We start from the raw sequence: 22,123 nt of genomic DNA on the forward strand, positions 1-22,123 counted from the left end.
ATGCCTTCTGTAAATTCCTGGTCATATTTTCTAGGCGTATTATATGCAAAATATCCTCAGCCATATGCGATCGATATCTTTCCCATAACTCTGTGGGAGATGAAGGGAAGCAAGCGGTCAATATAATTGCGAATAATACGCGAATTTGGTTTGGATGTGCAGTGTTGCACGCGTCATTAATACATATATCCCACTGTTGGTCGTTTACTAATAAATTCAGAGCTTGGTGAAAGGCGCAGCTCAATCACGACACGATCACACAAAAGTACCTTGATTAAAGTGAATATTTAATTCAGATTGTATAATAATCTGAATCAGATGCAAGTGGATACTTTTTTTTGTTTGTTAATAAACAATCTAATTGGGAACAGGTATTGTTTCACATGTGACTGCGGTTGTCGTTAGCTAGTATGGCGAGTGTTCCCCTCGCTTCTGGCAGATGGCGCGGTCACTGGTACACAGCTGACCGTTAAAAAAACTGTTTTATCGTGGTCGCGGGTATGTGACTGATGCGAAAAATAGATAAAAACAATCTTTGATGCGGGTTATATATCGTGCTAAAATTTGAGCTCAATCGGTGTAGAACATTTTGCGTTTTTGAAGCGTAGACAAACGAACTTAACATTTTTATATATAACGATTTGTGGGCTGCGAAAAAAAGCCCTTAAGTCGTGCAAAAAACACATCATTTTAAATGCTTACAAAAGCAGAGTAATGCTTACAAATTACAGAATAATCAAACGGCGTTGATATCAGATGTTAATAAACTGCTAACGTAAGTAGAAGTTGTGCTGCTTCAGTGTACAACGTGATTCTCGAGTATGAATCTACTAATGAATTATGGTCTCCAAAGAAAACAAAACCCCGCAGGTCAATTGAGAAAAAGGTGAGATTTTTATAAAAACGCGATTCGTAAAAAAAGTACCCGAATTTGAATTATTTAGAAATAGTTTAGCGGTGTATTATGTCCTTTGGAAGAGAATTCGGTTATTGTCTTCGACAACGCTTCTTATCATTAAACGAAAAGAATTCCAGCCGTGTTATATAAAAAAATGATATCAAAATGCAGCTTAGTTCAAAAGGAATAATTTTTGAAGAGGTTTATTAAGTTAATGTTCAATCATTACAATGGGTTTCGCGTATTAAAAGTAATTATAGTCCGTATAAAATTGGTTTCACACACAACGCCATATTGGTAAGTCGTGTTTTTATTCGGCTCCTAACGATTATGTTTGCCGGCCTCCGTGGCGCGAGTGGTAACGTCTCGGACTTTAATCCGGTGGTTCCGAGTTGGAATCCGGGTCAGGCATGGCATTTTCATACGCTATAAATCATTCATATCATCATCTGAAGCAATGCATAACGGTGGTTTCGGAGGTTAAAAAACGAATACTTAGTTGTGTGGTTTCAGTGTTACTATTTGTGAAATTTGTTCTTTGCTTTTACATAGCAAAGAACGCTAAATGACCAAAAAACAATTGTTTGTTCATATATATGTAAAAAATTAACCTAACAAAGGATTTTTGGTCATTATGTAGGGATATTATTTTCTGTGTATTTGGTTATTTTGATTTTTTTTGTTTGCATAGTCTTAAGTCTATCTGGGCTATAAGAAATGTTTTAGCTGTTAAATATAATTCAAAGAAATGTGTTACTTAATCAGTTGTGATTTTGTTTACATTAGCAACGGCCATACGGGCTCTTTGTGATTGGTCGTTGTGTTTGACAGCGGCCATCTTGCATTGATCTGGTTGGTTTTCCTTTGTTTACAATTCAAAATTAAAAATAGATAGATAGATTTATTAAAAATAGATGAAAACAATCTTTGATGCGGGTTATATATCGTGCTAAAATTTGAGCTCAATCGGTGCAGAACATTTTGAGTTTTTGAAGCCGTACACAAACGAACTTAACATTTTTATATTATTATTATTATTATTATTATATATATATATATGTATACAAACACATATTAAGTAATTTCCTCCTTTTGGTTAGTAGCGGCTCGCGTATGGGCACTGTAGAATTGCAGCATCCCTTATTTCCAGTTGATATTGTAGATAACATTTAATATAATAGTCCTCTTTTTTAAATTCTTTCTTTACATTTGTAGAATGTATAATTGTTAGGATTAATGTCAGTAGCCATCCCCTGTTTATGAAAATGATACAAAAACTTTTGTATGGAACTGTGCGCTTCACAGTTCCAGCGGTGTGGTGTTTGGCTGTTGTGCGCAGGCACACATAGGAAGCTGCACGCGAGGCTGCGAGGGAGAGAGAGCGCTGTGGCTCCCGCAGTGCCGACCCTGGCGTGCTGGTGGAATGTAGTTTTTTGTTTTTTTTTTACTCCGCGTATGTATGCAACTTTTCTTGTTCGTTCCCTTTTCTAGTTTAGTCGGTGGAAGGAATACGAAAGTGATTTAGTTGTTTTTTCAGTAGTGATCAGAAGATGACGGAAAGCAAGGGTTCTTTGATTGCCAAATTTGTCCGAAAACACGCTGGAAGGGCGAAAGAGAAGGTAATTAGTGAAAACCAACTACGTATTTGTTTCTATGTACATAGAAATTTAAATTAAATTAATTTAATTTAATTAAATTAAATTTTTGAACTATATTGTTTTTAAGCGGACATTTTATTAATTTATTATTTAATAATACTAAAAAAATATTATTTGTATTGACATTTTATTAAATCGAATGCGGTTTTTAAGCACAATGTGCTTTAAAACCTAATTCTTAAATGTGATAAAGTGTAGATTTAGATTATTATCCTGCTTTTCCAGGTAATCTATTTGATTCATTTTTTCCGGTTCTTTTATTTTACAGAAAACTTTACCATGGCCTTTTCAAGGCCCAGAAAAATTTTTTTGGAGCAGCACCCCCACTAATTTTAGCTACGAGCCGCCATTGCTTTTGGTAGTCCTATAGTAATTTTAACAAACAAATACATACAAAGTTATATTTTTGTTTGTAATATATAATATTACATAGCTTTATATCATTCAGATATTCAAACTAATTTTGATAAAAAATTACTAGAAGATTAGTTTTGAAAGTCTGAATAAAAAATACTACATTTTTTAGCTTTACATTTCTTTCAAATAGCTTTTTCCACACAGTTGTCAAGAATTCAGAATTTGAATTATGAATGGTCAATTACTTCCCGTTTAGAAAATTATTTTAATTTTATTTATTTATTCTGGAAAGTTTAGGCTAGAAAACCGATTAGAGGATATTACGAAGATGAATTTTAAGCATATGAATAACGCAAGCCTGATTGCGATTTAAACCCAGAACTTTCTAGATGAAAGGTATAGGTGCTACCACTCCCCGATGACGGAATACATTATACTATCAAATATAGCAGTTGTATTAACTTGATGAATATCAGACAAATGATTTACCTTTCGTTTGACGAAAGCAAAAAACAAATTAAAAACTAAAAAAAAAACATTTAATTCATTATTTTAATTTGTCATTTTCAAATTTCATCAGTTATTATAATTTTCTAGCAGTCCTAACTTTTGATTAAATTATATTTAAAATTTAAAGGTTCTTAAGGAAAAAAACTTTAAAGATTTTGTAAAACGGTGATTACATAACACTAAGAAAGACTTTTGGTTACAGAGTTTGCCACTTTTAAATAAATAATCAATAACAACTTCGTATTCTTCTTCTCTATCTTGTGTAAAACATGCACAAACACACACACACATGCGCGCGCGGAAGAACGGACAAACGGACAGACAGACGGAGAGAGAGCGAGAGAGGTTTTAGACTTTTAAATTAACTGTTATAATTCCCAGATTATAAAGTTTTTCAAATGATTTTGAATGAGCTTTATTCTAAAGAAAGTTACTGTTCTTTCACTAAAACACTTCAATAGTAATTTTAAGCTTTCTTTTACAAGTCTGAATTAGTTTTAATTAAACAAGAATGAAGTAAGAAAAAAAATTTGTTCTACTTTTTCATTAATGATCATCTAATTTTCAAATGTGTTTTCTTCTATATATCTTGAAAATTTCCTTTCGTTCGTTTATTTTACTTAAAAATTATTAAGCGGGGTTCGAATGCCAATCCTTCCCTATGTTAATATTTGACCCATTTTCTATTCACCATTAAATTTAGCAACTTCAAAAATTTTCTACACAACTTGTTCCTTTTTACAATTTTTAACACAGCCGTTTTTTTTATTTCATCAATTTTTAAGTTAGAAAAAAGCTGACAACACAGTTATAGGACTTTCCCTTCACGCGGCTTTTTTCTGATGCACGGCTTACATACACATACACACACAACTTAATTTAGAATATTTATCATTTTATTTAATTCAATATTTTTTTGTTTATTTCATTCAAAGATTCTAACTAAAGCGCGCTGCATACCGTATTTTTTTCGTGTGGGTGTGGCAGTACTAGCGGGCACTTTAAATAAATTTGTACACTTAAAATATTATTCATTTATTTAATTCTACCGCTCATCTGTGACGACACAACATAACAAGCGACTACAGTAGTAGTCCGGCCGTAAAGCGGGGTTTGTAAAGGGAGGTGAGTGAGTTAAGACCCCAGCCACCTCCCCGTACACACCCCACATCCCATTTGTTCCCCAGATGGGGAACAAATTTGTGGATCCAACGAGATGCTAATAGAAAAAATCTGCAACGAAAAAGACCCAATGTACTGCCTTCTAGAACGTTTTAAAATGATTACTATTTTTTTTTTAAATGGGGGTGCAATATATCAAAAAAATTTTTACGCAGATATTGTTTTTATAACTGTTCACAAAAATATTTTTAAAAATGCAACGAAAATCATTCCTTGTAGTGCCTTCTATAAGGCTTTAATATTAAAATCATTTTAATGGTGGGAGTGAAATTTAGCAAATTTTTTTTACAAAAGTTGTTTATTAATATTCACAAAATTGGCAAAAAAAAACGTTAATTATGCAAAATCTGGAAACGATTTCGTTTTTCTCCCCTGCAAGCCCCACCTCCTAACCTTTGGATTTGATAATTTAATAGTATCAACGTTTCTACTATAGAAATATTATAGCCAAGTTTGGTGTAAATCGGTCAAGTAGTTCTGGTGATATAAGGCGATTTACACACCAACATACAAACATACATAAGTACGCACATTTTGTCGCGGAAATTGTCGATGCTATTTTTCGGTTTTCTGGTTTCCTTAGGGGTCAATTCATCAAGATTCGGTGAAAACCGGATACGCCCAATTTTGACCGATCACCATACTTTCCCTTCTATACAGTTATAGCTGCTATATAGACGGGAAAGTCATAACTAAAAAGATTTAATATTACTACATAACTGAACAAGTCAACCTGGAATTGGTACAATTATTCTGAAGCATCTAGTTTAATTTATCCATTTATTTCAATTAACAAATTAAGAACACATATCAAAAACGTACACAATCAAACTTAATTAAATACATATGAAGTATGACATGAAGGTTATTTCTATAAAATGCACTTAGAAGAGTAATACAATATTCTCATTTAGTATAATACGTTTTTACAATAATGAATGTGTACAAAAATAATAACTGCACTAACAATAGAAAAAGAGAATACACATAAAATAATAATAATAAAAGTAACTAAACTGATAACCTAAGATAAATAATAACAAAATAGAAAAGAGAAACCTGACAACAGAGATGTTAGATCAGGTAAATGTAAAGTTTTCAAAAAGTAATGCAGCCTTATGGAAGAACGTTTCCTTCTTTTGTTGCATGTTTAATTGAGGAAAAATGGGTTACACAATACAGCTGAGAATATTCATTGTCTCCCAATACATTAGATGTGCCAGTTATGCTCACACCAAGAATACCTCCACAGAAAAGTATGGTGTGGATATACCAAACAAGTCGTCCATCAAACGGCTATACGAAAAGTTCCAAAAGGCAGGGAATATAACAGATGCAGCCAAAAATGGTCGATTGAAAGGGCTAATATCAGAAAAATTGATCGACGTGCAAGCTGCATATTCTCCCAAGATGCCTGTGCGACGCGAATGTCCTAAACAACTCACTAAGGGGTAAATTACTAGTAATTAAAGGAAAACCGTGTTTAAGCATTTTAAAAAATTTGAACAATCTACTGAGAAGAAAAAAAAAAAATAAGGCAGCATTTAGTTGAAAAAAGATTGACAAGAAAAAACACAGGAAAGAAGGCCATAAATTAACGATTCGTACAATTTAGGTAGATTTCATAAGAAAGCTATTTATTTTAATGGGTATCATGATCGACTTCCGGAAAATTTCGACATTTCTTCGCGTTTCACATCCCCTAGACCCCAAAAACACCGACAGTTCAAAAGTTTATTTATACATTTAATATATATATATATATATATATATATATATATATATATATATATATATATATATATACATATATATTGCACTTTCTTGTGGACACGATAACTGGCATAATTTTGCGCCAATCACTTTCAAATTGATACATAAAATGTAACGACCCAAAATCTTGGTTGAGTTCGTTAATGGGCAAAATCGGACCATGGGGGTATAAGTGGGGGCTTTTTCGAAAAAAACAAAACATCGCTATAACTTTCTTATTAACTAAAATATCAAATTCGTTTAAAGTTTCCTTCTATTCTTTGGGTAAGGGTCTTGAACTTGACTAACTAAAGTTTTTGAATATCACCAACTACTGGTCCAGGGGGTGGAAAAAATTGGGTTTTGAACACAAAAAAAAATCATACCTACCTTAACAGGCACAGTATCGAATCGGTTTAAAGTGGTCGTTAGTCCTCTAAACATTACCTAAAACTTTTGTCTGAAACAATTTTTGATGTGACCAACCCTTACGACAAGGGATGATGAAAATATAGCTGTGATTCTAAGAAGGGGTTTGTCGTATGCTAAACATGCAACCGTTGTCGTCTTGAGTAAATTTGAAGTTTTTCTTAACTTTAAGGTGGAAATCTTTTTTATCCCCTACTTAGCACCGGTAAAATCTACCTCCGCTTTCCGGCGTACCAAAAGGAATTTTTTTTTATTTTGAATGTTTTTAAATTCAGGCTTGATGTAAAAAGTAACAGTGTTCAAACAGTAAAATTTTGACCGAGTACAATTGTATTGTTACCGTAAAAAGTAAAAGAAAGTTTTTTTAAGGTCGGTCCAAAGCTACCTTAAAAATGAATCAATATATTAACTTATAAGTGGAAGTAACAATTCTTTTAACACTCTTTTAATTAATACTATACATAAAAGCATTTGTGTGTAGTAAATACTAATAAGTAAAGGAAATGTTAAATGAAGTAAATATACAGAATGACATTTAAGTACGGAAACAGCTTTATACTGCGTATCTGAGTGGTATTCTAAGGGAGAAAAAATGGGATTCTACATAGTTCAAAAGCATTCTGAATTATGGTGGGTTTTTAATTTTCGTCCGCCATATTGGATCAAACTTAATTTTTTTAAAGAAGAAAATGGTCATATGACACGTGATTACGATTTAAAATTTTACAAGAAAAACAATGGTGAAACTCGTTTTTCTGTTAGTGCCTTTCAAGTTAGTGCCTTTCGAGTTACAACCATTCAAATTTGCAATGACGGAAAATTTGTGTTAACAATAAAAGGAGGTAAGACGCGCTGTATGAACAATTTTATTGCATCTTACATTCATAATGCATACAATAACAATGCTACAATATTGATAATAATAAACAATATATAATAATTAACAACACAACAAAAAATTAATCACCTAAAAAATGTGTTACAAATTTAATTGAGTAAATTAGCTGGTAATTTACAGCAATGCAGTTTGTATTCCGTGGAAATAATGCAAGTTATTAGTTTGTCATTTCACCATTTTACTTCAACATTCTTGTAATAGTAAAATTTGGTAGTGCTAGTAAAAATTAAGCTGTAGGCGTAGCGGTTCAAATTTCTTTTTTGTCTAAGTTTTATTATTAGTTTCCTCGTTCATTTATTTAGTTTTATTATATACTAATTCTTCAAATATCAATGGATTCTTCATGTGAAACAGAAAGAATAACTCTGTTCATGATGTACGGTGACAAGACTTCGCGCTTTACAAGAGGTATGTGATTTATTCAATAATAGATTTCCAAACACAGAACCGGTAAGTAAATCGACTGTGATTAAAATAGTACAGCGGTTTGAAGAGACCGGTACATTAAAAGAATAGTCCTCGCACTGGATACACCGAAAACTATCACGACTGAAGCAAATTCATTAGATGAATTACCGACCTTTATTGAAGACCCTCATTCATCGATTCAGAAAGTCGTTAACTACAACTTTCTGAATCAGTTATTTTTCAGTTTAAAAAATTCTTAAAACAAATAAATTTCAATCTTATAAGCTGCGTCTGCTGCAAGAACTTTCGGAAGATGTTTTTGACCGCTGAATTGAGCATTGTGATATTATAATGCAAAAATTAGACTTAGACGCAAGTTGTTCTAATTCAATAATATTTACACGAAGCGAATTTTATGTTAAACGGCCATGTGAATAGGCAAAACTATCGGTATTGAAGCGATAATAATTCCAGATAGATGTTGGAAGCTCATACACAGCACCCTCAGAAAGCGAACGCTTGGTCGACAATCGTCGATCAATCTATTGTAGGACCTTTTATTTTAGATGGCAATCTTACAGGAGATGCTTACTATCTAGCCGATAAAATTTTACCAAACATCCGGGAAAATGTTGGACAAGAATTAAATAACGTACGGTTTCAGCAAGATAGGGCACCACCTCATTATTGTTTACAGGCATGGCAAATTTTAAATGACAATTTCTAAATCGCTGGATAAGTCGTAGAGCAGCCATAGAATGGTCTGCCAAGTGCCAGGACCTCTCGCCTTTGGATTAAATTTTTTGGGAGATACCTCAAATGTAATGTTTAAAAAACAAAATATCCAGATTTGATGAATTGAAATGAAGAACAGTTGACGAATATGCTCGTGTACCACAAGACATGATACAAGTTATAAACGGGTATTACTTAAGGTTAGGTCACTGACAAGTTGTAGAGGGGAAGCATTTTGAACATTTATTGTAGAATGGTATGCTTTTAAAATTTATTTCATTAGTAATTTACGATCGATAACATTTATTTAAAATTTTAAAATAAATACTGTAATATCTAAAGTAAATAATATCAGTTGATATAGCCGTTTAATTAGTTGCTGTGTTGTTAATTATTAGCTATCGGTTATTATTATGATTATTATAGCATTGCAATTGTACGCATTATGAATGTAAAATGCAATAACATTTCTCATGCAGTGCGTTTTACCTAATTTTGTTGTTAACGCAATTTTTTCGTCGTTGCAACTTTGAATGGCTATAACTCAATAACGAAGGGATTAACAGAAAAATGGATTTCACCATTGTTTTTCGTATTAAATTTTAAATCGAAATTAAATGTCATATTTTCACCTTCCTGTTAAAAAAAAACCTGATGTGGAGACCACATGACTTCCTTGAACGCCTATTGAATTACATATACAGATTTTTTTTAAATGAAAAGTACATCAAATTTTATTTCATTAATAACTTCCGATATTTTTTATTTTTTTTTTTTTTAATTGTTATTATTGAATTATTATTTACCGTAACATTTTTTTTAATTACAATCAGAGGTTAATATAAATCAATATTAAATTAATAAAAAATAAAAGGAAATGAAGTCTGATTCGAACCGATGTGCCTTCCCCATGTAAGATCCAAATATTTCATTAATAAAAATTTTATTTGGTTATAACTCTGGAACCAATGAAAATAAGTACCGCTTATAATATATCGTTGAAAAGCTTTCAATGACGGCTTATTACTGCAGTTAAGTATAAGTCCAAAATCCAAACGGTATTGGATTTTGGGCTTTTTGGAGACTTTTGGTTCAGTCGATTGTAATCAAAAGGAAAGGTGCAAAATTAGATGTTACAACAGCCCTAAATCCAAAATTTCAACATTTTACAGCTAGTCGTTTATGAGTTATGCGAGATACATACGTATGTATAGACTTCACGCCGTAACTATTCAAATTAGATTCAGGGATAATCAAAATGGATATTTCCATTGAAATCTAAAAACCGAAATTTTTGCGATCAGATTACTTCCTTTACTTCGTACAAGAGAGTAGTTAAATTTGATTCAATATGGCGGATCCAAGATGGTGGAAAAAAATTAAAAACCCACCATAATGCAGATTTTGGGGCAGAACAGAACCCCATTCTGTTCTGCCCCAAAATACCTTTCAGAAATGCAGTATAAAACTGTTTCCATACTTAAATTAAAATTATACGAAGAAGCTTTTTTTTTTAAATAGGTATAATTAAGAACCATCTCCTTTTATTGAAGTGGGTTAAGTGGAATTAAATTTAATTTCATCAACAAAAAAAAAAAAAAAAGAAAAAAGTAGAATTATAAAGCAAATCATATTATTAATAATACTAACCGCAAAACATCACAATCTTCCCAAAAGTTATCCAATATATTCTTTGTTGATTCACAAGACGTTAAAACATCTATGCCGAACTGAATTGGTAAACCGAGTTCACACTCGCCGTTTTTATCTGTAAATAAATGAAATAAATTATTAGTAATTTCTTTCATTAATCACTTTTGATTCTGTAAAAAAAGTAAGTAAAGAATAATTTATCACTAAATTAAGTACGCCATTTTATACTAAAATAACGTAAAGAAATATTAATTTTCTATTAAAAATACAATTTTATATTCTGAATTCTTAAAACATTTAAAATATTACAAATATAATCATTTACAGATCTACTGGAAATAAGAAAAAAAAACCGAAAAAAGCTGGAAAGATATCATTTAAACTTTCCTAGAATTTACATAGAGCTTAAAATATAATCCCCCTCCCACAATGATAAAGTTTAAAATTATATCACCAAAATGTCTTTTTTTACATAATTATTTATTAACTAGCTCCCCGTCGCAGTTCGACGCTACATGGTTACTTGCGTTTCTCGTAGCGGTCAATATTTTAATTTTATATTTTGTACTGAAATAACCGGAGGCAGGTGCAGCTAGTTCGCACATACAGTAACGAAAGCAGTGGCTGTGGTGGTTGAGCCACAGCGCCGTATACATTTACACCCCTTAAAAAAAAAACCGAAAATGGTTTTTAAACATTTTGAAGAGTATTTGCAAGTCTAAATCTATTGAATATCTCGTTTACTACATTCGGGAGTGAGATAATTAACAATTATGTTTTTTTTTTTACCATTCTTAATCCCCTTTCGAATTTCCTTAATCGAATCCCCTTAATCGAATTTCAATAATCTAGAAATTGGTTTATTCATATGAAGATTACACTCACCAAAAATCAGTCAGATTTCTTCATTTCTTACCGTGAAATGAAAAAAGCGGGGTTTCAAAAAAAAAATCAAATATTCATTTTAACTCGCAAAACTCGGAATTTCCAAAAATTTAGAAATCGGTTTTTAAATGTTGGTATGAAGATTACAAACAAAATATTAAGCTGATATCTTCATTCGTTACCGAGAAATTAAAAATAATTGTAAAATTCATTATTATTCCACTTTACACCTTTAAATTCGGAATTTCAAAAACTTTCTTTCTTAGTGTGCAGTTACACAGTAAGAAGAACACGTATGCAAATTTTCATCATTTATTTTCAGTAGTTTTTGCATGGTGTTGATTAAGAATCACTGACGTTGTCTTTAATTTCAATAAGACCTCTATAGAAAATATTTTTACTGAAAAATATCTTGGGAGCGGCTCGCTGTAAGAAAGGAGCATGAGAATTTAGTGGCTTGCCACCTAGTGGCCTGAATGAGAAGTACAACACCGTAAGGAATTATTTATTATTTACAAGTTGTAATAAATAATTTTCCATTTTTACGAAAAAAACGGGATCTGTCAGATCGAGGGAGTACCTGATGCATTCAAAAGTTAGCCTTCAACCTACTAGCAAATACTCTGATTGAATTTTGAAAATCGGACCATTTTTTAGAAAGATATTATTATAACAGCGCCCCAGAGGCAGGCCGTTTGTTATCAACTGATGCTGAAGATCGGCCTAGCCTCCACGAAATGCTCGCATACCTCATCACTCTAGCCTCAGATGCAGTCCCCACGGGAAGCCCATTGTTCTTAAAGATAATTTTTTTAAAAATTTATTTAATATTATTCTATTTAACGACAATTTAATTCTATTATTTTTGTAACATTATTCATTTGATTGACTCAAATCATTCGGCTCAAATCCAGCTCACACAGTGATAGAGGCTCACAGTTTGCATTTCATTGGTTCAATTCATAAAAGTTTGTGCTTCAACAAGAAAATTTCCACTACTATATAAATTATTTTTTCCGAGATTTTTGAGATATCTAAAAACCTTCTCAGTAATGCCAAGAAACGTGGGTAAAAATTTGGTTGCGATTGACAGAGTAGGTTTTTTGTTTATCCCGAACAAACAAAAACCCTCTTCCTCATTATATAATAGTATTGATTAAAAATATTATTTTATAAAATAATAGAATAAGTTTTTAATAATTAAAAAGGCCAGCAAAGGCTTGCGTAAGATTTGCGTAACTTACATAAGTTTTCTGACTTTGCCGGGAGGTTATGCAACTTCTCTGCATTGTCAGTTGCAGTAACATTGGCGGTAGACAGAGTTACTAAAGTTACATAGTCTGGCTACAGAGGGCTTTCCACATAACAGATTATTATTGAAGAAGAAGGTAGAACGTAACACGTTGAGCGGTTATTACTCGTAACACGTCAAACTGAATTCTGTCAAGGGATATGATACGTTGACACGTCAAACGCGTATGATATTTTATGTTGCTATTATTCGAACACAAGCGGCTGCCTGGGATTATGTATGTTGTGCGGTGACTCGGAACCGTTTTTTAAATAGTCCCTGGATATCCAAATTATTAACCTCTTTTTCCAAAGTGCTCATTTCGTCCTCACCGTTTCTGTATTTCTTGTGGTTATTTAAAGCTTTTCTATGTTTCTATTAAATAAAGAATATTAAAATAATACGATATAAATTAAAATATTTTTTCGGCATAGTTCAGGCGGTATCTGTTTTAACATAGGCATATATGAACTTTTTCTATGCGATCGATAAATTTTGCTTTAATGCCTCCGGAATATCATCAGAGATGATTATTTCGTTATGGTCCAGTTCAAAAAGTGAGCTTAAAGTTTTATTAAACAAAATGTAGAAAAATCGCAAAAATATTCACTTTTTTCTTTTATATAACTTGATAACTGTTCATTTTAGTGAAAAGATCGAGAGAGAAAAAAAGTTGTACTAAATTTTACACACAATATCATCAGCTTCAAACCGAAAAATACGTTAATATTGATGAAAAAATAGCAATAGCTAAAAAAAAATGAAAAAACGAACAAGATTTTTTGGGATTTTTTCGATTATTTATATTACACATAGGATCTTCAGATTTTTGACTGAAAGAACATTTTGATATCATAAAGCAACACGCCAAATTTCAACAAAACGGACTGACCGTTTTTGCACAATAGTTTTGCAATCCAGATTTTCGAATGTAGAGTTCAAAACGTTTCATTTGAGCCCTTATAGACCTCAATCGAACATATTAATGTGGTTTTATAGTCATATTTTTGAAAAAAAAAACACTCAAAGTCACGTGGTTTCGGCCGTTTTATTGTATACGCTACATTGCAGAATTATCTTCTTTACTCATATTTCGAAAGCAGAGTTAAAGACCTTTCATTTTAGCCCTTATAGACCTGAAACGGTCTTAACGAATTTTGACGAGTAGGATGTCGTCATTCGTTCAGAAAGAATGTCTCATATATTTTCGATATGAAATACATTTAAAAACCTTTTCAGTTATATCAAGAAACATGGGTAAAAATTTGCTGGCGATTTGATGGAGTAGTTTTTTTGTTTATCCCGAACATACGAAAATCCTCTTCCTCTATAATAGTTTAGATATAGATATAAATTTAGTACGCCAAATTTAGGAGTGATTGACTCGCATGTGTCATCTCTAATAGCCTTTCTGGTTATCACACCTGATGTAAAAAAACATTGTTAAATTTTTACTTCCATACAAATATGAAAAATGTTTAGTAAAATCATTAGTCAAAAGAAATTATGAACGGATTCCAGAACCATTATGACTTACATTATATTAAAAATAATTTATCAGTTAAACATAATAGATAATTAAAAGAAAAGAATTATAAAGTTTGTTTTAAGAAGTAATTAAAACACTCGTATCTCATTAAAATAAATTTCAAAAGAAGAAGAAAATAATTTAACGATGCAGTTTAAGTAAAAATACTAATATTTTGTGTGTTTTAATGACAAATGTAATAACTCACGAGATTTTATGTTGTAATCTTTCTTTTTGTTATTATTCCATTCATAACTCACAAAAAACGATAATAAAAGAAATATATTAAAGTTTCCCCTTACAAATTTACTATCCGTAACATATAACATATTAAAACTTAGCGATATATCATCACATTAAGAGGAATTAATAACTTTTTTAAGACTGCATAAAAATCTATTTGAAAAAAATTAATTACAAAATCAGTCATTATATACAGTGTCTCATTTTGATGGGACATATTTTATTTGTAATTTGGGGGAACATGAGTAATCTTATATACTATTATGTTACTGTTCTTGAAAGCCGATGCATGCGAATATTTTTTGGCATTATTTGTTGCAGGTGTCTAGTCCTTGATGATGTTGTGGACCCCAAGGGAAATCGCGTACGTACTTTTGCTTCTCAGAACTCGATCATCGCAACACAAAGGAAATTCGGACAACACTTCAACGAACACGATGCATTATCCCGTGCAGTGAGGAACTTTTGAGAAACAGAAAATTTTAACAAAAAATAAGTTCCTTGGACGTCCTCGACAGTCTCGTTCCCATGACGCAATTCAACGTGTTGCAAACGCCATGCAACAAAGTCCAAACAAGTCTACACGTCGATCGTCTCAGGAAGTGAATGTTCCCCGCAGCAGCGTCCACAGGATTACGAGATAAGACCTGCATCTGTAACCAATAAGATACAGGTAGCAAAGCAGTTGCTCCCGCCAGACAGACTTAGTCGACACACGTTGTGTCGACTAAGCCTGTCACTTGGATAAGTACAACGAGGACAAAGTATTTCTTGAGCACCTGTTTTCGTCAGACGAGGCCCATTCCCACTCATCTGATTACGTTAATAAGCAAAACTGTAGGTTTTAGGGTCGAGAAAACCCTCGCAAAGTGCACGAAAAACTTTTCATAGTGCCAAAGTTACATTTTTGTGTACCGTGACTCATGCATGTGTCACCGATCCGTACTTTATTGAGGACAGACATGGTTCTGCCGTTAATAGTTATCGATACAACGACATGCTCGATACGTTTCTCATTCCTGAGTTAGAACATCGTGATCTGTCATAAATGTGGATGCAACTGGATGGCGCTACCTATCACACAGCACGACAGCCTATGGCAACTCTCCGCTAACACTTCGCCGGGGCGCCTCATTTTACGATTTGATGACATCAATTGGCCAGCTTTTTTTTTTTCTCCCCTACTCTCCCCGACCGGATATCCAATTAAGTATACTCAGTCGGGGAGAGTGTCCTTTTACTCTCAAAGGAGGCGTCCCCCACCCGCCGGCTATACGTCCGGCACGGCAGGTCGGCCTCCCCGGTCTCGGATCTTTTGTTTTACATTGCCTGCCTCTAATTCCCCGCTTTAGAGCCAAGGTCCGGCTATGCCGTCCCCCAGCGCCTCAGTAGGGAACCGGGACTCGGTCTTTACGCCTTTGGCCTCTAATCGACAGCGCCGATCCCACAAAGAGCCTAGGCTCCCGCAGGGACGACCCCGCCGACCGGGACTTGGTCTTTTATTTTAACCCAAATTCAAACTCCCCTGGAGTTCACCCCCTTCTCAGGTACCCGCACACCAAGGCGTACGGGCCCTCCATGGAGTGACTGTCCGCCCTACCCTACTGTTTATACTTCCATTCTTCTGTCTTCATCCTCTTTGGCCCGCAGGACCTCCCCGGCGAACCTGCGGAACCATTCCCAGTTCTCATTGTTGTACCCCAACCGGTTTATGAGATTTTCTATTGTAAGACCATTAATTACTGTTTGACCTCTGTTAACGGCCCATCTTGGACATATGAACAACGTATGTTCGGCATCGTCGTTCTCTGGACAATAGATGCACTGCGGGGTGGCTCTCTTCCCGATCCTATACAGATACTGACCGAAAGAGCCGTGCCCCGACAGTAACTGTGTCATGTAAAAATTGACATCTCCGAGTCTATTGTTATTCCAGGTTTTTAATATTAGGGATTAGGCGTCTGGTCCATTCTCCCACTCTGGACCCTGCCCGCTCTTCTTGCCATTCTTGTTCTATAATCCCTTCCATCTCTTCTTTCGACATACCGCTGTGTCTGAGGGTTCTGGCTTTTATCTGAAGGTCTATGGGTAGGACCCCGGTCAGTACGCACAGCGCGTAATACGATACCGTACAGTAACTAGCAGCTACACGCAGCAATGCCAGTCTATGGACACTTCTCAACTTCTTTTTATTTCGCTGTATGTTCATTGCCGCACCCCATACGGGAGCCGCATACAGTACCGCCGAAGTGATAGCCGCGGTTATCAATCTTCGAATAACCATTTTAGGTGTGCCGTGGTTTTGAAATAATCCTCTTAATCCCTTTACAGCAGGAGTAACTCTCCCACAAATCATATCAATATGCTTGCTGAACCTTAAACTTTTGTCCAGAAGTACCCCCAAGTATTTTGTTTCTTTTACTTCATCGATTCTCTGTCCTCTGATATTTAGATTCACACTTCTTAATGGTCTTCTACCCGAGAGGACCAGGCAACAGGATTTATTAGGAGCTATTTCTAATTTGTTATCCTCCATCCATTCATCTGTTGTTCTGCGCTTGGTTTGCCTTGTTCTCCAGTTCATTAATATCTCTGTTTTCTACTAATATTGCGATATCATCCGCGTATCCTACTATCGATACCCCTTCGGGGTAGTTCAGCCTGAAGATTTTATCATAGAAACCATTCCATTAGGTTGGGCCAAGGACAGATCCCTGCGGCACCCCTCCGAATACCTGAAATATCGCTTTCCTTTCTACGGTTTTGACCTCTATGAACCTATTTTGCAGATATTGATCTATCTGATTTACTAAGTATTTACTTATTTGCATGGCTTGAAGCGCCTAAATGATGGCTGTCCAGGGGACCGTACCAAATGCGTTTCTAACATCAAGCATTATGATCATGGGGATTTTTCTAGTCCTCCATGTACCGCTTCTGCAATTTAATGCCCAGTTTTTTACCTTCTCGACTGCGGTCACCGTGGACCGTCCCTTTCTAAATCCGTATTGTTCCGGATGTAGACATTGTTTTTCCTCTATTTCCTCTCTAAGTCTATTTTCTAACAACCTTTCAACTACTTTTCCCATATTGTTTATGAGCGTAATCGGTCTATATGCTGTGTTCTCTTGAATTTGTCCTGCCTTTGGGAAGAAGACTGTTCTTGCTTCCTTCCAGCATTCAGGGAAGCTTCTATTTTGTAGGCCGTAGCTGGCTACGTCGACTATTTCCCAAGGTACGATCCTAGCTATTATCTTAATGATGGCCGCTGGGATGCCATCTGGGCCGGGGCTTTTCTTATTTTTTAATTTATTTATAGCTTCCATGACCTCTTTTTGTGTAAATCTTCCTCCCCGGCATTCTATCACCTCTCTATTATATTGCTCCTCCGTTCTGGGGAATAACTTTCTGATCTGCAACGCAGCCGTTTCTTCATTCAGTGTCGGAGCTTGTCTCCCAAGCCGCTTGGTTACTATTTTGAAAGCCTTTCCCCACGGATCAGCATTCAACTCCTCGCATAGTTCTAACCATTTCCTTCTTTTGGCCTGCTTTATGAGGAAGTTAAGCGTCTTTCTCGCTTGCCTATATTGCTCTGTCGCAATGTTACATCCTATTTCCGAACCAACTCTAGCTCGTAATCTCTGGGCCGTCCTCTTGTGTCTTTGCATAATTCTACGCTGTTCCTCTATCTCCCTGGACCACCAGTAGACCATATTGTGTTTAATATTATTTCTCCTCGGTATGTTCGCCATCTCTTCTTTAACTATATTTTGGGATATTTCAGGTGTTATCTGAGTACTATTTCTAATTCTATTTGCCGCATTATTAGCCACTCTATATATCTGTTGATCAGACAGTCTGATATTGTTATATATCTGTCTTATTTCTGGCTGTTGCTCTCTGAAGTTAACAAAGATGGCTCTGTGATCGCTGGCTGTTTCGTCATTAAGAACCATGAAATCAGCTGCATCAGTGCGCATCCTTCCATCAATTATAACTAAACCCAGGACCGATTGATGCCCTCTTGCTTAGTAGGTGGCTGTCCCATCATTCCTGTCGCTGCCAGCAATTCCTCCAGGAGTTTTCCTCTAGCGTTCGAGGAGACCGCTCCAGCTAGAACAGTCCTGCAGTTAAAGTCTCCAAGAACTACTATTCTCTTCCGAGCTCGTATAATGACTTGTTGGAGGTCAAGGAGTCTGTTCTTAAGAGATTCCCTGCTGCAGTTAGGGCTGATATATACACCTATTATAATCTTATCGCTTACCTCAACAGCAATGAGTCCGTCACCTCTACCGTACAGATCATAATCCACATTCCAACGATCTTTCTAATTGCCACATCACCGTTCCCATCGGTCAGCCACTGTTCTCTGGCCGCCGAATACACATTAGGTTCGGTGGCCACCAGGAAGTCCGCTTCGTATCTAGCTGCTATTTCTATGCTCAAATCACTAGAGAGTAGGCTCCTGTTATTATTAACTAGTATTACTTTAGTCATGACCTTTGTCATTTTACGATTTGATGACATCAATTGGCCAGCGAGGTCACGAGATCTATCACCGGCAGACTACTTCCTTTGGGGTTCCTTGAAGGAGAAAGTGTACGTCAACAAACCACAAACAACTAATGCACTTAAGGGAAATTGCAGCCACTCCAGTTGACATTCAACATTCAACCACACCAATCTGCAGCTTAAGACAGAGCCTAGGTGTGTTCTCGTTGTAATGGTGTCCACCTGAAGGACGTGATTATCAAAACTTAATATAGTGTGCAAGACTGTAGAAGATTACATCCTTTAGCTGGGCATCACCTTGACGAGAACATTATTTGACCCTAAAAATCATGTTCAGCATAGTCTGGCGCAGGGCTTCCGCAGGGATGGCTGTACCTCCCTTCGGATGCTGTCCTTCAGTTAATTTATAGTAGTGGGTTTTGTGCTGTACACCTTTTCCTTTAGATAACCCCCAGAGGAAATAGTCCGGTGGAGTTAGACTGGGGGATCTGGGTGGCCAATGGATATCACCAAATCTGTAGATGAGACGTTTCGGGATGTGTGGTCAAAGGGTTGTAATTGACACTCCTGCAGTATAACTGGTGGCACCACCCTGCTACATCCGCATGTCCCTTAGGCGAGGCCGTCTCATTTCGGGAATGAAAAATGTTCGTAACATTGTGTTGTACCACTCAACAGTGACAGCGACGGTGTCATTATATTCGTTCTGCAAAAAATAGGGACCTATCACATAGGCATGGCTCACTGCACACCACACAGTAAACTTGGCACTGTCAATGTTGTTTCGTGCAACAGTTGCGGATTTTGCCTAGTCCAGAATTAAAGAAAGTTTCATCCGTCCACAAAATGCGATTTTGAAAATTAGGCTCTGCATCACAGCGTACTCAAGACTCCTGTCAAAGTCATCTTCTATTAAACTCTGAAGCAGTTGGGGACGATAAGCTTTTCGTTTCGATGCTTTCAAAATACGATGCACACTACTGCAAGCAATAACCAACTCGGAAAATCTATTATGAATGGATTTCTCGGTCAAGCGACTTTTGGGACATCTGTATATATAGCAAAATCATCAACAAATAAAGAACATGAAACAGGTGGCTCATGCGCATTTAGTACTACAGTTGATGGCTATGCTAAATAAGGTGGCATTTATACTCTTCCTTAAGGCACTCGACGTATTTTTAATATTTTTAATTCAATACAATTATTTTGGCTCTAGAAAACCTTCCACAATAACACAATTTTAACTTTATTACTTCAAATTCGTTGAAGAGCTAAATTTATTAAATTAATTTTTAAAAAAATGAGGTATACTTTTCCAAGAATTAATAATTCTAAATCATTTCGTTTTTCTAGTAAGTTGTTAAGTGGCGTATATTTCAAGTTTATAGCTTTTTTGTTTGTTCGAAATAAACAAAAAAGGACTCGATCATTCGCAACCAATTTTTTAGATATATGTAGTAGCGGAGATTTGTCGGTTGAAACACAAAATTTAATGAACTGTGAACTGTGAGCCTCTATCACTGTGTGAGCAGGATTTGAGCTGAATGATTATTTTATAAATATGAGTCAATCAAATTAATAATGTTACAAAAATAATAGAATTCAATCGTCTGATTTTCAAAACTGAAACAGGATATTTGTTAGTAGGTTGAATACTAAGTTTTGCATTGATCAGGTACACTCTCTATCTAACAGATCATGGTTATTCAGAAATGTGTATATATAAGGTGAAACTTCCCTTAAAGAATAATTCCCAACAACGGACTTCTCTTAATATCGGGCACTTTTAGATTTGCCGGCAGTTTTATAGTGATATCAATGAACAAAATACATCTCAATACCGGATCTTCTAAATAACGAAGGCGGACAATGAATTTTCCTATAAAATCTATTCAATCAAGTACTGAAAAACGGACAGCAGGAATAAAAATTGTAATTTTCCTTGTTTTATTTTATATTCAGTGCGCTTAATTTGTTTATTTGTTAATTGCATTACTTCCTGCCTAGACGCTGATGTTATAAATTTAATCAATTTTTCATTCGGCGTGATTCGTCATCAGTTATGTGCAAGTGTAAACTGTACATTGAACACGTGTAATATTTTTGTTACGGTATAAAAAAAAATTATCGTAATAAAAGTAAAATGTGAAATAGGTGCGGTTCCAGGACGATGATCATTTTATTTTAGCGATCATTGTATTTTGAATGATCCCCTGGTTTACCACTTGATCGAAGGATCATTTAGACCTTTAAAATTCACTACAGAAAAAAGGTGTTACGGTACTTATCGTCAACAATAAATGAAGTCACAGTTGCTGATGACCTTTCTAAAAGTATTAAGATGCAGGATGCAGTTCTATGGATTCGTATGGCAATAAAGCACGTTACTACTATGACAGTGAGAAATTAGTTCGTAAAAGCCGGTACTAAACCTCCACAATTAATTCTGACATTGAAAATCTTATTGAACCAAATGAAAATTCTGTAGAACCACAGTGAATTATAAGAACTTATTGAATCGTTTGAAAACTAGATAGGGTACACTATAATTGGCGATACGCTCAACATAGAGGATGTATCGACTGACATCCGTGATCTTGTTGCTGCCTCAGGCTTGATCAGTTAGAAAACGAACTTCGATGAACCCGGATTCATCATCATGAGTAAGGAAGCGACAGAAGAGGTTAGAAAATTAAAGCGATATTTCTTACAAAAACGATAATCTGACGGCATTATTTTAATGTCAGAAGTGCAGACCCTTATTGAAGAAAATATTTAGCAGAACGTAGTTCAAACTAGACTGCTATTTTAAACCATCTACATATAAATAAATTTTTACGTATCCATATTTTATATTTTATTTTGATTTTTACATTACTTTGTGTATGTGTTTTAATTCTTGTATATTGTAGCTTCGAGTAATATTTTTGTAGCGTACAATGTTTTTTTACTCCATTTTAATATAGTGTAGTAATTTATTCTGTACTTTATTGGTCGATTACATTAATACAGCTTTTTTTTTTATTAAAGAATGAACATAGAGGACAGTGTTTTATTTTCAGAAAAAAAAAATTGAATTTTTACAAAGTCGTTTTAAATACCAACTACTTCTTTTTTTTTAATTTTAATTTATATGAAATAAATACGAAACACTGTTGTTCTATTCAGTGTTTTTTTGTTT

General features: G+C 34.6%; 1 protein-coding gene across 6 annotated transcripts in view; it reads right to left on the reverse strand.

Moving 5' to 3' along the window:
• Window positions 1-22,123, reverse strand: part of LOC142323005 (uncharacterized) — a 381,529-nt gene that overhangs the window by 41,541 nt on the left and 317,865 nt on the right. For all 6 annotated transcript variants that reach the window (XM_075362100.1, XM_075362099.1, XM_075362102.1 and 3 more), the window contains one exon: window positions 10,478-10,595. The gene's annotated coding sequence lies outside the window, so the exon portion shown is untranslated. The remainder of the gene's footprint in view (window positions 1-10,477; window positions 10,596-22,123) is intronic.

Source organism: Lycorma delicatula, chromosome 4 (genome assembly GCF_047948215.1).
Source record: "Lycorma delicatula isolate Av1 chromosome 4, ASM4794821v1, whole genome shotgun sequence".
Classification (NCBI taxonomy): Eukaryota; Metazoa; Arthropoda; class Insecta; order Hemiptera; family Fulgoridae; genus Lycorma; species Lycorma delicatula.